We start from the raw sequence: 16212 nt of genomic DNA, 5'->3' as shown, positions 1-16212 counted from the left end.
ATGATAAGAAAGAGTTAACAGCAAATGGATTTATTACAAAGGAATGTGCAGTACAGACGTCCGGGTCTCATCTAGGTATCTGCCGCACACGAGACGTATGTCCTCTGGCAGGATAGCCAAAGAAGACGACAAAAGCTGCCCAGTAACACAAGGTTTTTATATGTATGGATCCATGGTAAAAGTGGCTGCTGCTGCCCCCCACCCAGTCTTGTCCTGGGCCGGGATGGTAACTTTCCGGTCCTTATCTGGTGTTGTTCGTCTCCAGGGCAACGCTTGGGAAAGGAGGATGGCGCCAGCCGCTTTTCTGCATACAAAGATCAAGGACAACCACCGGCTCCACAACACATCCTTGTCTGATTACCAAATGGACAACACTTTATCTGTTGATGAAATGTAAAAGGTCATATTTAAGCAAATAATGAAAGTGCAATAAAAATAAAATAGTCTTCGATAGATAGATAGATAGATAGATAGATAGATAGATAGATAGATAGATAGATAGATAGATAGATAGATAGATAGATAGATAGATAGATAGATAGATAGATAGATAATAGATAGATAGATAGATAGATAGATAGATAGATAGATAGATAGATAGAAAAGGCGCCATACTGACGCGAAATAACTTCCCGGTCAAAGCAGCCAATCAATTCTTCCCTCTCGTCCAATCAGCGACAGATTTGTCTCTCCACAGTCACTGTCACTTCCGGTAGGTTGAGTTCTTTGCTTGTTTGTGTTTTGTTTTGTTTGTTTTATGTTGCTGACCCCCTTTGCTGTTGTGTTTAGTTATTCATCTTTGTGATTAGTGATTTATCTTCTCGTTTAGTTATTTGCTATTGTGTGTCTTTTTTAAATTAATATATTTTCCTTCTAGCTTTAGCTTGTTCTTATAGTTTATTCAATTACCCAGCGTGACCTCTCCACAATGTACCTCGCCTCTCGCCCAATGTCATTCGGTGTGCTTTCCAGCTCAACCGAGATTCAAATTAATCTCAGCTGAAAATTAATGGCTGATACCTGACGCTAAAAATGGCCAACACGGCAACCTTCACTGAACTGTCAGTGAAGGCTTCACAGCACCAGAGGGCGACACTTTCCTATTAATCTTTAGGGTCATTGACGTGAGTATAAATACACTCCACAATGATCATAAGAACGTCAACTCAACGTTAATTTATTATGAGCAATAAGTTTTCAAGTTGGCAAAACATAAAGCCTCCTAATTGGAAAGCACAAATATTGAGATGTTGACCATATTGTTAATGATCTGTTCCCTTGTGATCACCAACGCTCCACACATCTTTGCCTAAAATATGCTGTAAAAATGTCAGCATGACTATTTTTTGCTGACATTGTGTAATACGTTTTGTTTTATAACGTCAAACAAATAAGCAAATTGCTTAGAATGTTATTGCCAGCTAATTGCATCATATTTATTTTTACAGGAAGACAATCTAAGAAGTCTCCAATTCTGGCTCAAAGGCCGGATTAACACTGCAAGTACAGTTCCCCATCCATTTTATTTTCTTAGCCGCTAATCCTCAAAAGGGTGGTGGGAGTGCTGGAGCCTATCGCAGCTGTCATCACACAGGGGGCATGGTACACCCTGAACTGGTTGCCAGCCAATCGCAGGACACATGGAGACAGAGAACAGTTGCACTCACAATCACACCCAGGGGCAATTTAGAGTGTCCAATTAACGCATGTTTTTGGGATGTGGGAGGAAACCGGTGTGCTGGGGGAAAACCCATGCAGGCACGGGAAGAACATGCAAACTCCACACAGGCCCCAGTCCTCAGATTTGTGTGAGCATCCTTTCTGAGTCCTTGCAATTGTGATATACTTTAGATTAATTGTATGGTATTGTCTTACAATGTGAAAATGTGAAAAACATGAGGCAAAAGACAGTTTGAATACTAATTGAACCAGAAAATCAGGTCCACGATGGTGATGGTTTGTTCTTGGAATGGATTAGTAATTAAACCATTCACACCTCTATAGATAATGTCTTCAATCACCCTAATGTTTTTTTTATTATTTATTTATAGAGGAAAAAATTCATAGTACCAGAAGAAAACCCATGCAGACACAGGGAGAGCATGCAAACACTACTCCGGATTCCAACCCTCAACCTCGGAAGGCGGACGTGCTGGCCCGCCATTCTACACAGATGAGTTCTTCTATTTCTGTTATTTCTTCAAGGTAAAAATCATTACATAAAACATAACAAATTGGGTTAGGGTTTTCTTCAGAGCAGCATAAGAACATTTCGTTCACAAGGCATCTTGAAAACATGCCTCTGCCAAGTTTAAAGGCATGTGTGACTATGAAACAAAATTAACCCACATTGCTGCGTTTGGCACGTTCAAATCCCTCAGAGCAACATGATATGAGCCATTAACTTCAACTTCAATGACAATTAGTTCCCTGATGTGTCTTAAAAATACAACTTGTATGACTGAAAGGGACCAGAGAAAGTATATGTGTAACAGTAAGTTTTTCCGTTATTTGGCAGATTTTTTTTGCTTTGACCTACGAGAAAATGTGCGATAATAGCCTTCTATGATGGCAGTAAACTCATCTTACTTTACTAAAAGCAGCAATTTGGCAGATGGTGAACAATCCTTTGTTTATTGTTTGACAGTTTATTGTCGCTACCATTTGAAGTTTACAGTCAAATTAAGGCACAAAATAAAGAGAATTAAATGTTGTGGATTCAAACTGTCAAATAGCGTTTTCTTAGGAATGTCTATTTAGTTCAAAGCTAACAAAAAATGGGCAGCACGGTGGATCAGCTGGAAAGCATTGGCCTCACAATTCTCAGGTCCCGAGTTCAATCCCGGCACTGCCTGTGTAGAGTTTGCATGTTCTCCCCGTGCCTGCGTGGGTTTTCTCCGGGCACTCTGGTTTCCTCCAACATCCCAAAAACATGCAACAATAATTGGACAGTCTATATTGCCCCTAGGTGTGATTGTGAGTGCGGCTGTTTGTCTCCATGTCCCCTGCGATTGGCTGGCAACAAGTTCAGTGTGTACCCTGCCTCCTGCCTGTTGACAGCTGGGATAGGCTCCAGCACTCACCACGACCTTCATGCGGATAAGCGGCAAAGAAAATGGATGGATGGATAACAAGAAATGTAAAATGCCATGGACAGGTTAATGAATAACCCTTTAAGCCACAGATATTTGAACACAAACATTGGAACAACACATGTAGATAGACAATGTAACAATTCTCACAGACATGTACAGGTTTCTTTATTATCTATAAGAACAACTACTATTGCTGTAGTTAACTGAGTTTGTGACTGTCTCCTTCATGTACAGTACCGTTTAGTTGCATTTTACTGCCCCCAGGTGGCCACGGCACACACATCTGAGGCAAAAATGTTTCTTTCTTTATATTCTATTTAATTGTGTCTTTACTTTAAATCTATAAAGTATAATCGATAGATGGCTATTTTTATTAGTGGTAATTTCTTTTTTGGGGGGATGGAATTGCTGAAACGGATTAATGACTTTTGTATTCTGTTCAATAGGAAAATAGTTTTTTGCATTCCAATGATTGTTGAATGAGGCTGACGGTTACAAGACACTGGAGAGGAGCTCGTCCTTTGTTGGTGCTCTGTTAAACTGCCCAGCAAGCTCCTTGTCAGAGGTACAGCAGCAGCCCAAGGTCACATCTCCATATTGTTTTCACACTGAAACAGTTCATTTGAGGTTGAGGCCCAAGGATCCCTTTCAGGATGTCAACCTTCAACTCCACTTGCAAGAGTGCTTATATGCGTCGCATGCGGTGCAAACTGTGGAAGTGAGCGAGGCCCACTCAGGCATGATTCTCAGCACTCTTCAGGCCATGGCGGAGGCAATGACGGAGAGAGGTAGACACAAATAGACTCTCGAATGTGGAGAGCCACAGTCGAGAGAAAAATCGCTCGGTCGAATTTTCCATAAAAAGAAACGCGAATAAATAGAAGCTCGACGGATCATGACACTTTCCACAGGAGTGTGCTCGTGTACGACTAGTGTTTGTACTAATGTCGGCGTGCTTGTGGGCACGCCGTTTACAATTTTAGAAATGTCATTTTTCAAATCACACTGCATGAGTAAATCACCCAATACGAGAAGTCAGAACTGAAAGTTCCTTGGCAACTCGACGGCTTGTATTCTGGGTCTAAGTACAGTATTCCCCTGTATTTTTGGTACTTGTGAATTTACCCATTTGTAGATTTTTTTTTATTTACCTAGCTTCTGATATTCACTGAAGAACTCACCAATTCACTGTCTTTATGCTTCAGCCAAACCCGTGTCAATAGGCAATTATAGACCTTTTAAGAGTACTCACGAACTTTTGCTTATCATGGCAGGGCTTGGTCCATGTCCCCCCCAAATAGCTGTACATATCTGGTAAATGTCTAGCGGTTAGCACGTTTGCCTCATAGTTCTGAGTTTGGGTGTTCTCTGGATGTTCTGGCTTCCTTCCATAATCAAAAGCCTGTTGGGTTCATTGAAGACTATAAAATTGTCCCATGTGTCTTTAAGTATTCCCCCTAACAGGAAGGAAGTGCTTCGACCAGGTGTTGAAAAAAAAATGAAGCAAATTGAGCATATACCAGATTAATTGGTTCAAAAGGACGGCATTGTGAGCAAGTGGTTACCACATCTGCCTCACAGTTCTCAGGTTAGGGGTTTGAATCTCACTTGCAACTAATGTGGACAAGTGCTATAAAAAAGGAAAGGTTGGTCTATTTTTTTTAACAGGATAAACATTTACATTCGGGTAATGTTAAAGTTTATTGTCAAAATTTGGTGATATCCTGAAGTGGTTGTTTCATACCTCTTTAGCCTCTAACGATTTGACCTGCTGTTTTTTGTTTTCCTGGTACAGTCTGTTCTGTAATTCGAACACACGTTGACCCAAAAACCACAAATTATTATCCGCTACTGGTGCATCCACACTGACTAGATTATCATAATGAACACGTGCCTTTGCGCGTCAGCACGCCACATCGCAGGGTTTTTGTGTGAGTGTGTGAATGTCGACGTGTGATAGCAGCACATTTTCCTCAAAAGTCTCAGGTGACCATGGAGCACCTTGAGAAACATTTAAAGATGCGCGTGAAGGAGAGGCATTTAGTTACCTGATATCTGATGATGATACTCATCATTAATATATATCACCTCCAGATTGGCCGCATGGCATTTACGGAACCATTAGCATACATCATATAGGCGGCCGGCAAGGTGGCGAACTTGTGGGAATCAGACCTTTAATGTGAACTGTTGCCATTTTATATTGTTTCATACTGCATCGATTTTAATTGAGTGTGTTCATTACCCATTCAGCAATTTTCTATAGCGCTTGTCCTTATTGGGGGTTACAGTTGAGCTGAAGTCCATGACAGTCAACTTTGGGCAAGAGGCGGGGTGCACTCTGGACCGGTTGCCAACTATTCCCGGTATGTCAATTACATGCGGTCAGATTGTCACACAACCTGTTGTGAAATGAAGATTTTTTGGCATTTGTGTGATCTGCTTAAACAATACAAAATCCTCCTGGACTTTTTTCATAAAACTATTTTCAGTACTGTTCTGACCGACCTTGTACCAGACAGGCTAGCATGATGCTGTTCATGCTAGCGTTATGGTGTTCTATCTGGTTCAGTTCTAAAGTGATCAGGGTATGTTTTGTTGTCAGCACAAGAAGGCGAGGTCTCAATTTATGTGGAGAAAACTATTTGAAGAAAGCCTGCTGAGGTAGCCAAGGGTAACTTGTTAGTAAACATTCCTTTTTTAGGGTGCTACAAATTTCCATCGTCAATATCCCGCGGGGAGCTTTAGTTTCTAGGAACAAGATCTCTGAAGTCAAAAGCAGACTTAACAGTTTTCTCAATAATCGTAATCATCTACCGAATGACTCCACCATTTACAGTTGGCTACCAAAGTCTCTACCGCTCATATTATCTGCTAAATCTCAAATTGTAAGGTATATATTGCCTCTGTGAGAACAGAAAAACATTTATTTTGGAATGACACTGCAAAAACTTACAAGATGAGCCATATAGGTCAAATGTCAACTTTGTACATGTCTTTTCAGGGCAGTTATTGAACCATGACTGTACATGCCCGAAATAGCCACTAAACCTTAAACTCTTAGGCTTTGCTTCTCTTTGTGAGCAAAAAAAAACCCCAAAACAACTCTGCGCATGTTTCTTTTCTTCACTCTACTATTCACAATAATTGACCACTGACTCCCCATCACAATTATCCACTAAAGCTCAAACTATTCAGCTTTGCTTTCTTTTTGGTCAGGGGAAGGAAACAATTTCTTTTTTGTTTTTGATGTTTTTTAAAGATCTAGAAAAATTATAGACTGGTGAGATAAAACAGTCAGGGTTCTTTAGGGGCTCTACCTTTAAAAATGATCTACCTATGACTCATAATGGTGCACATAATTATTTAACCGTTCCCATCCGCTCTTTATACTTTTTTCTATGCTGGGGGAAGCCTGGTCAGACAGCTATGCGACGAGACTATGTTGTTTAACGGGTGGTGTGGGGGTGGGGGGTTCCGGTGAGGCTCAGCCTTTGCATGCTGCAGCCAGGTGGTGACCTGGCATGCGGTAGCAGCCTCTCTGCAGAGAACCTGGCAAGACAGTCAAAGTCACAGCCTGAGGGCTTCCCACTCAAAACAATCTGATGCAAACATTTCGCTAGGAATAATAAAAGTACATTTTGATGAGTCCAAATAAAGTACAGTACTACTATAATCTGTGTATGTCGTCTCAATTGATTCAGATTGTGAGTAGTTATTGTCCACTCGTAGCAGCATAAAGCTGTTAATGTAAATCCAACAAAGTAGTGGAACCTCACGGGATGAGGATTTATGCTCTATAGCAGTGCCTATAGGGAGCTGTACGGGGGCACCGGCCATTTGGTATTACTGTAAGTACCACCTAAAAAAATATGTGGCTGTCCAAGTACCACCATCATGACCAACATTACAACACTGTACCATGATAGGTTGAAATAGTTGTCAAAAATGCGGCTGAGGTTTTATTGAATATTTTTGTAAGTCACTCTAACAGTTTGAAAATTAACAATGTGCTTAAATATAGGAAAACAACAACAACAAAAATCACTTTTAATAATAACTGAAAATGACCCTGACCAGGATAAGAGGTGTGGAAAATGGATGGATGGATGGATGGATAATAATTGTTAAAATGTACAGTACATAAATTTAATAATTTTACTTCTACAAATGTTTAAAGTGTTTAAAAGTAAACCATACTAAACGACTGAACTAAATGTGCGTGTACAGTTCTTCAGTCAAATAATACTGAAAAATAATTAACAAATGTACTGAACTGGATTAAAAGTTTTAGGGAATTTTACAGTAATATTTATAGCAATTCTGTGATTTTTATCATTTTTATTGACATACCACTCAAGGGAGCCCGCACACCACTGGTAGCACTCGTGGAACACTTTGAGAACTACTGCTACAGACTATTATACACTTATACACATAAACAGTACTTACAGTATTTGCTATTCACAATCCTGCTGAATATTATTGCTCCTGTTCACTTTAACTTCTACATATACCTTTTCTATTAATGTACAGTTTCGCCACTTTTGGCTGTAATATTTAAATGTAAATGTAAAAAATACTTTTATTATTCCTGGCAAAAGAGGATAGAACAGGAGCCTCAAACTGGCACCCCGGGGGCTCTTTACAGACCGCCAAACCATATTTTGTGGCCCCAACTCTTTTACTCCAGCATCATTTTTCATCAAATTTTTTGTTAAAGAATAATACATTTGAGAAGGTTGGATTTTTTTAAATTTCTAATTTATATCGCGCGCATGTGCATCTGCGGCCCAGCCTCAGCCAGATTCTGCCTCCAGCAATTCCAAGGTAAATTGACTTTGAGACCCCTGCTATAGATTGATAAATGGTGCAGTTTTTTTTTTTTTTTTTTGCTGCTGAGTTATTGCTGCTTTTAACAATTACTGTTCTGCATGCTGTATTGAGTTTTTACATGTACAGTTTTGCAAGTGACATTTGTGAATGGCAATACTCAGTATTCAGAGCTAATTTATACATACTTGATTATTTTTCTTTTTTGCAATTGATTATAACGCTGAATGTTCATACTGCTGTTCTCATTCATTTTCCGTACATACATAGTATTTATTTTTCATGTACAATTGTATCCATATTGCTTACCTATGTTCTCCTGTGTGAAATTTAACATGTCTGGCAAGAAATTATTGGACATGCACATTTTTTTTGCCCCCCCCCCCAAATGGCTAATGTCACAATATGTCATAAGTCAAAGTGAACTTGGCTTCCTTTTCATCCACTCAAACAAAGATTAAAGATGCTTGAAAAAAAACCTCTCCCATAATATGGCTAAAATTACCTCCACCTGTGGGCCAGGGGCGCCGTCTCTGTTACGCACGTTTGAATCTCATCCGTGACCTTTGTCAAATGTCACCCGCAGAATGTCTCTCCAATCTTCCGCCTCACTCTCGTTTCACGCTGTCTATTATAAGAAGTCGTAAAAAAAAAAAAAAAATCTGCTTTACTATCAGTGCCAGTCATTGGGGAGAATCACTACCTCATTACCATCACTGTTTGAGGGCATGATTATGGGATGGAGGAAGCTGGGAGCTGGAGCCTGTGGGGCGTCACATTGTTGAGAAAGAGGCAAGGTTAAATTACACATTCTTACACATGGGTGCTTCACTTCTCTGTCCCCCCCCCCTCTATCCCTGTTTTTTTTCTTTTAACAATAAAACTAGAATAGCAGACCTTAACCAAGGTTGAAATGTCAACTTCGGCAAGGAGGGACAAAAATGAAACCTATTGTATTTCTCCTTTTGTCTCTTCGTACGAATCCTTGGTTTATTTGAGGTTGATAAAAGGGAACTGGACAATGCTATTTTTATTTTTTGGGGCTGGGCAAATATTTCCATTGTGTTCCAGCAAATACCAAAAATCAACGTACTCTTCCAACAGATATGGAACACATATGGTTGTTTCCTTAGTAGCTAGATTGGAATTATGCAGACAGTACTGTACAATTTGCATTTTGAAGCCTGGGAAAGTTTCCCCGAGACTCAAATGATGAAGTGAGTGTCATAAATAGATAAAATAAAGAATTAAATAATAGGTTACAGGGCATCGAGGGTGTGTCCATGGTATGCATCATACAGTGTGACAATTTGGTTGCAGAAAGTCAGTCTAAACTTACATGTCTAAATGCTAGAGCAAAGTAGACTGCTCTTCAACACTCTACTCTGTGGCGCATCAAATTTTGTCAACATTTTTAATTTGACTCAACAAGGATTTCAAGGGCTTTGGCTGGATGAGACCCTAACATGGATTTTAGAGCCAGGGTAATGAATCCTCCTCAAGTGACAAAATACGAAACAGAAATCTCTGACAGGAGGGGAGTGTGACTTAGGAGCTGAGTGTAGCACACTGGAAAAGTGGGGTCAGAACAACATGCGACCCCAGTTCATCCTTGATGTGGTAGTTAGCCAGGCAATGGACAAAAGATCTGCAGAGATCTGAGGAATTCCAATTGCTTTGATGAGCTCTGGTACGGAAGTCAATGGCGAAGTCTGCCAATGTCTGGTCCCTCTGCCACATGTTCATTAACTCCCAAGTGGTGAGTGCCGGGCACATGACTGGTTAGGGTGTACTGAGATGGGGCGTGAGACTTGGGACCCCAAATACGTCACACTGGGAACGTTGGAAATGATTTGAATGATGAATTTGAGATCAACTGTGACAGGTCATCTTAAATCCAGCATACAGTTTCGCCAAGGAGAGTCAACATTAAGCTTCACAGTCACGAGCGTCGGCCTTTAAAAATCTTCCAAAATGATGCAAGATTTTGTAATCCACAAAATGCTCATATTTACTCATATCAGGCTCATTTAACTCAATCATACATAAAATCTTAATCCAAGATTCACAGAGAGCAGAATGAGGAACTCACACTCCTGTCCGAGCAGAATCCCCAACAGTCATGGAGACTGGAGTAGTCAAACATTACAAGGCAGAACTGTCATGGTGTAGCATCCTGCTTGTAGCTTGAACAAATACTCTTACACGAATAGCTCATCAACAAGGCCTTAAATAGGGACGTGTCACTGACTTTGGATAGAAGCATGTGATTGGCTGTCTTATAGACCGTGATTGGCTGACAGATTGGCTGTCTTGTAGAATGCAATTGACCCCTCCATACAGGGCACTTAACCACGCCTCCTGAATTGACGTCACGCCACGTGCGCTGACGTAAGACAAACAATTAGTAAAGATGGCAAATACAATACAATACAATACATTCTTAACTGAGACAGACGCCGTGCTTCTGATTTCATTCAAATCAACGATATATTATAGATTCTAAATACAATACATTCTTAACTGAGAGAGACGCCATGCTTCTGATTTCATTCAATCATTCACACGTACCAATGTTATGCTCGAGAAGAACGTCTCATTCATTTATACGAGATGTGTATTAAAAATCAAATCTAGCGCATATCTTCGTGCAAACACAGTCTGGTTAAGCTTCGGCCGCGAGCCGGCAAGAAAGCAACACGTTTGTGCAGTCGGATCATCACTAAATATCTCTCAACAAAGAATAAGTGTGTCAATCGTTCACACGTAGCAATGTTATGCTAGCGAAGAACTTCGAATTCATTTATACGAGACATGTATTGAAAATCAAATATAAGGCAGACCTCTGTGCAAACATATCTGTTCCGGTTGATATTAGATGGATTTAGTTGATGATGCGGTCTTCCACAAAGTTTGATCCATCGAAGGCATTTTTCGAACTGGGTCTTCGGTTTTGGAAAGGGTACGAATCGAACTCCACCAACTAGCCTTTCAGGATACCTGTCGTCACTATTACAAAGTCCGTGACTACACCTCTTAACCATATTTTTTGTTAAATAACCCAAATACGCGATAAAACGCTAACAAAAGGTATACTGGACCATGCAATGTTGTCTGAGAAAATGGCGGGAGCAAAAAGGGGCGTGGTTTATGCAGATCTCTGGCCTCTGATTGGTCAGTGACGCGGATTGTGCAATATCCACGGAGGGGTCAATTGATATGTGACAGAAGTAATGGCACATGGTGACAATAATATGACAATGTCGAACTGAAAAAAAAATCATTTAGAATCTTTGTCCATGAATTTGTTTGTTAAAGTATGATTAAAATGTTTGGGCATTGCCATTTGTAGATTGGGCTGCAAGGAAAACTTTATTCATGACACACAATTTCACATATTCACTTACAGGGGGTACGGAAAGTATTCAGGCATCTTTAAACTTTTCACTCTGTTATATTCCATCCATTTGCCAAAATAATAAAAGGTAACCAATAATCAATAATGTACACGCAACACTCCATACTGACAGAAAAGGAGAGAAGACATTGGTGGTGAGACATGTGGTCAAGAAGAACCCAAAGCCCACTGTGGCTGAGCCCCTGCGATGCAATCGGGAGGTAGGAGAAAATTCTAAAAAGTTAACCATCACTGCAGCCCTCCAACAGAGTGGCCCAATGGAAGCCTCTCCTCAGTGCAAGGCACATGAAAACACACGTAGGGTTTGCTAAAAAAAAAAAAAAAAAAACACACAGGAAGGACTCCAAGATAGTGACAAATGATCTCATGAGACTAACATAGAACCTTTTGGACTATTCTAAGCCGTATTTGTGGAGAAAAACAGTCAGCCCCCATCACTAGTCCAAATCAGTCCCAACAGAGAAGCATGGCGATAGCAACAGCACCTTGTAGGGATGTTTTTTTGATGCAGGGGCAGGACAAGTGGTTGCAATTGAGGGAACGCACAGGGACTTGCTGGACGATAACCTTCTCCAAAGTGCTCAGGACCTCACACTGGGCCAAAAGGTGATCGTCCAACGAGCTATTGATCCTAAGCACACACTGAAAATAACAAAGGAGTGACTTCAGTACAACTCTGTGACTGTTCTTGAATGGTCTAGCAGAGCCCTGACCTAAACGCAACTTACCATATCTGGAGACACCTGAAAATTGCTGATCAGTTCTAGCACCTGATCAGTTCTAGCAAGCAAATGCATCTGTTCTGGTGCCGCGACCTGGCTGTGTGCTTTTAATGATTCTGCCCTGGCAGAATGCTGTGATCCTTCTGTGATGAAACAAATCACTGTGTGTGTCCTCACCCCAATATGCTAATCCATCTTTAATTATGGGCCGGTCCTAATGAGGGGCTCTCTTAGATATGGAAATGCATCCAACAGTGAACAATATGGTAGAGGGGCTTTGGTCTGCTTTCAGTTCTTTGACGGAGTGAAAGGACATCACACAATAATCATTTAAGATTGAAGATTCATTTAAATGATAAAGCTACGTGTACACTCCCTAACTAGAAACGTGTGCAAATGTAATCATGCATTTGAGTTCACCTTTGGGGATTCCAGCGACGGAGATGATTAAAAAATGAAATTAAAATCAAAGCTGCCCCACAAACCAGAGCCGTTTCAATATTGCTATTGCGAGATTACTGACGTCACACTAATCACAGCAGTTGATAGCTGTTTCCCTGACACCATGACAGATGAATTGTCTTTTGCCCAAATAATTGCACAGGAAGTGCAAATATGGGCCGCAGGAAGTGCAGCTTAGGGATACCTTTGGTCATAGAGAAGCTGTTGCGATGAACAATTTGGAGCATACTACTGTAAATTTTAGGAAAAAAATGTGATGGAATGATCTAAGTGGGTTATTATACCAGTTCAGAGGTTTAATTTCTTTCCCGATTTTGCTCCATCAGGTGTTTCGATGGCCTGTATACGGTCCATCCGCCATAGATTCCGTAGCCCTCTTGTAAAGTATCCTGCACTGTAGCTCTCAAAGTATGTGCTTTGTGTTATTATTCAAAGTTGTTAATTGTGCTCCTAAAAACAGTTTCCTTTGGAATGGTCATTAAAAAATGCAATTGGAGGACAGTATATTTCTAAACAATACTGCTGGTTAAACGCACTCAATGCTATTGGAGCAAATAAAATACCAAAACCAAAAAGTACTCTTTTATGGCTTGTCAGGGTGTTTGTCTAAAAAATTCATGAACATTACAAAAATAAGAGTTTTAACGGAGACATTACGCATTTAACTAATCCCCGTTACTGTTATGCTGAAAATTGCCCATTTGAGAGGGAAATAACTCATGAGCAACTGGCCAGGCTTTGAACTGGCCAACCAGCGCCTGCTGGGCCAATGGTGAGGATGGTTTTTGTTACCATGACAACCAGGTGGAGCTAGGACTAGGTGATTGAAAAGGGCAAACAAGCGAGTTGGGTAAAGGGAGCGCCCGTGAAGACAATAAAAGCCTTTAGACTCCTGTAACCTCCTTTACATATTTTGTTTATGTGGAGCATGCACACGTCAGCTAAGAAAATACAGGGGTGTCTTAAACTACGAGGGCCTCGACCAGGGGTCGGGAACCTTTTTGACTGAGAGAGCCATAAAGGCCAAATAATTTAAAATGTAATTTCAAAAGAGCCATACAGTATTTTAAAAAGTAAATGCAGGTGTAGTTGCGCATTGATGTAAGACAACACTTTTAGAGTACAAGAAGTCTCTTGAATTCTTTTAAATAACATTGTCATGAGTTGCTAACCAATGATGACAAAAGTACTTCTTACAAGTAATACGACTTGTGGTGCTTCATATGTTGTTAGATTAAGCTTTACGCAGGCGTGGAGACTTCCGTCCGTTTATCGTGAATGTAATTCATTTTGATTTGCCACCATGATGGTATGATGGTGAACACTTCTTGCCGAAAAAGGCATGTCTTTTACTCGTTTGATTATCTGTCTTTATCCGAAACTGGAAAAATGTCTATGAACAACATCAAGTATGAATGCTTTGGCATACTCCCCATCGGTGAATGTAGACACACAACAGAACCCTGTCTCTCCAAAAAGTCTGTCCATTCTTGTTGAAAACTTCGGTAAGCCTCATATTTTTTTCTTTGAGTGACCTTTGTCAAAAGCGTTTCCATAATTAGTTGTTCTGACACGATCATCGTTCGACCCTGCACTTGTGGACATCGACAGCCACAGAAAACTACGGCAACCCCACTGGGACAAACCTTCTCTGCGTCATTTGCGTTGCCCGCATGACAGAAATCATGTACAGTATGTCGTTATGAGGGCTCCGCGAGACATATGCAACCACCAAAAGATTCAGGTATGGCTCATGAGCCATAGGTTCCCGACCCCTGGCTTCAACTTAAAACTTGAGAGTTTTTCCAGGCTGATTTTTTTTTTTTTTTTGCTGTTGTCTTGAGTTACAAGTAAACAATTCAGATACCCAACACCTTATTTATCAGGACCCTGCCGGCATCAAGTCACGATGGTTCCCTTGCAGTGAAAGAAAAAAAGAAAAAAAAATCAGTTTAGGGTGGTAATGTACCGTTAAGGTGGCTTGCCAACTGCCAATTTAAAACACAGAAGAAGAACAAGGAAGAAAAATACAATAATTCCACTTCTGTTTTGGGCTTTCATTTTCTGTTTTTGCAGGTTAGGTGGAGACCAAATGTGAAAAAAAAAACTAATTTAGGTAGTTTTGGGTGGGAGCAGGAGCGGATTAATTACATTTCCTGTCATTTCAATGGTGAACGATGATTTAAAGCTGTCACAAGAATTAAAAGCTTATCTCAAGGCACCACCATAGCCCCCCCACCACCCTGCCAATACCCCTTTGACAACGTCACCAAACAATTAAGTACAGTATGTGCTGCTCACCAAATGATAGAATGCTAGGTGCTAGCTAATGTTAATCTGTGCATCTGTCTGAATTTGATGCGGTGCTGCTTACCTTCATCTTTGATATGATAACAGGGTTGTTGAACCCATGAGGGACATGGGGGATTTTGCACGACAGTGAATCAGTGTACGGACTTCAAAGTCACTCTGGGTCGTCTTCCTACCTGGCTGACCATCCCGTGGGCGGTGAAACTCGGTTAGCCTCGCCGTTACGTAAGCACAAGATAAATTTTTTTCACAAGTTAATAACGAAAAGATGTATATAAAGGTTGAGTTTGTATGGTAAAAATAGAAAAAAAACAAACACTTGTATATATGTTTAGACTGTCTGTATGAATGAGTAGAATATTCTTAAAACTATCTCTTAAAAATTCTGTCCCCCATATAATCGCTCTAATGTCAATAATACTGTCTGGATAATTATCCGTATAATCACTTACGTTTAATTTCCAACCGGGTGTCTGGGGAGGCCCTCAAGAGATCCAACTATTTGTATACAAACACATAAAAAAGGACATTTTCAAATGGAAGGGAAAAAAAAATCACGTGATTACCCCAGAAAAGGGTGTGGAACGACATAGGAAATTCATAACGAATTGCTCGAAACTTCGAAACCTTGGGACTGTCAACAGGACCCCTTTAGTTTAGTTTCTTCATTTGTGGAAAAATGGCGTGACCAGACTGAAACATGACCAGACTTATCAACCAGCATGCTGGACTGTGTTGTTTTCGATACTGCACTGCGCCATACTGACAACTGTTCCCAATACTTTGGTTATGTACTTAAACTACAATTTAAACCAACACCTCTTAGACAGGGTCAGTAAAAACATTTCTTTTGGGCAGAATATTTGATACACTTCATTACCATATAGAGGTGTGCCTAATATTATGTCCCGGGAATGCATGAAATCAAAGCAGGGCCATGTAATGATCAATATTTCAAGTGCAAGAGGTGTGCGTGTGCGTGTATGAGATGCAGAGTTGGAGCATCTGTCCAACGTGCTGAGATCTGGCGCTCAGGGGGGCCGGTCACGTGACTGCGCTTCCTTGCGCACGTATGCGTCGAAGCGAGTGCGCGCACACGCACTTCCACCCTCACAAAGAGGGGCGCTCTCCTCGCATATATGCTCTGGTTTCATTTCAGCCTTTAATGCGCACGTGGTTCTTTTTGAGTGAGTCTTCTTTTCTTTTCTTTTTTTTTTTATTTAAGAAGGAGGGTGCCAGAGGGAGAGAGGGGGGGGGGGGTTCTCCTTAAAAAAGAAGGGGAGCTCACGCAACTGCCTGCCAAGTGTGAGTGTCAGGAGGAGAAAGATGTAAGAAGCGGCAGGTAGTGCGCATCCTCCCGGGGGGCTGCAAC

At 40.8% G+C, this 16212-nt stretch overlaps 1 long non-coding RNA gene across 2 annotated transcripts; it reads right to left on the bottom strand.

Annotated features, from left to right (window-relative positions):
* LOC133498083 (uncharacterized) lies at positions 1-10133 on the bottom strand. Of its 2 annotated transcripts, none has more exons than XR_009794182.1 (4): positions 10021-10133; positions 8640-8691; positions 8434-8556; positions 1-304 (listed from the first exon to the last, which is right to left on the bottom strand). It is a non-coding gene; the product is annotated as an uncharacterized LOC133498083 (long non-coding RNA). The 2 variants fall into 2 exon arrangements; XR_009794183.1 differs by lacking the exon at positions 1-304 and adding an exon at positions 1674-6647.
* Positions 10134-16212: the final 6079 nt, after the last annotated feature.

This window comes from Syngnathoides biaculeatus, chromosome 3 (assembly GCF_019802595.1).
Source record: "Syngnathoides biaculeatus isolate LvHL_M chromosome 3, ASM1980259v1, whole genome shotgun sequence".
In the NCBI taxonomy this organism is placed as follows: Eukaryota; Metazoa; Chordata; class Actinopteri; order Syngnathiformes; family Syngnathidae; genus Syngnathoides; species Syngnathoides biaculeatus.
The sequence above is the reverse complement of the archived record's forward strand: the minus strand, read 5'-3'. Positions and strand labels throughout refer to the sequence as shown.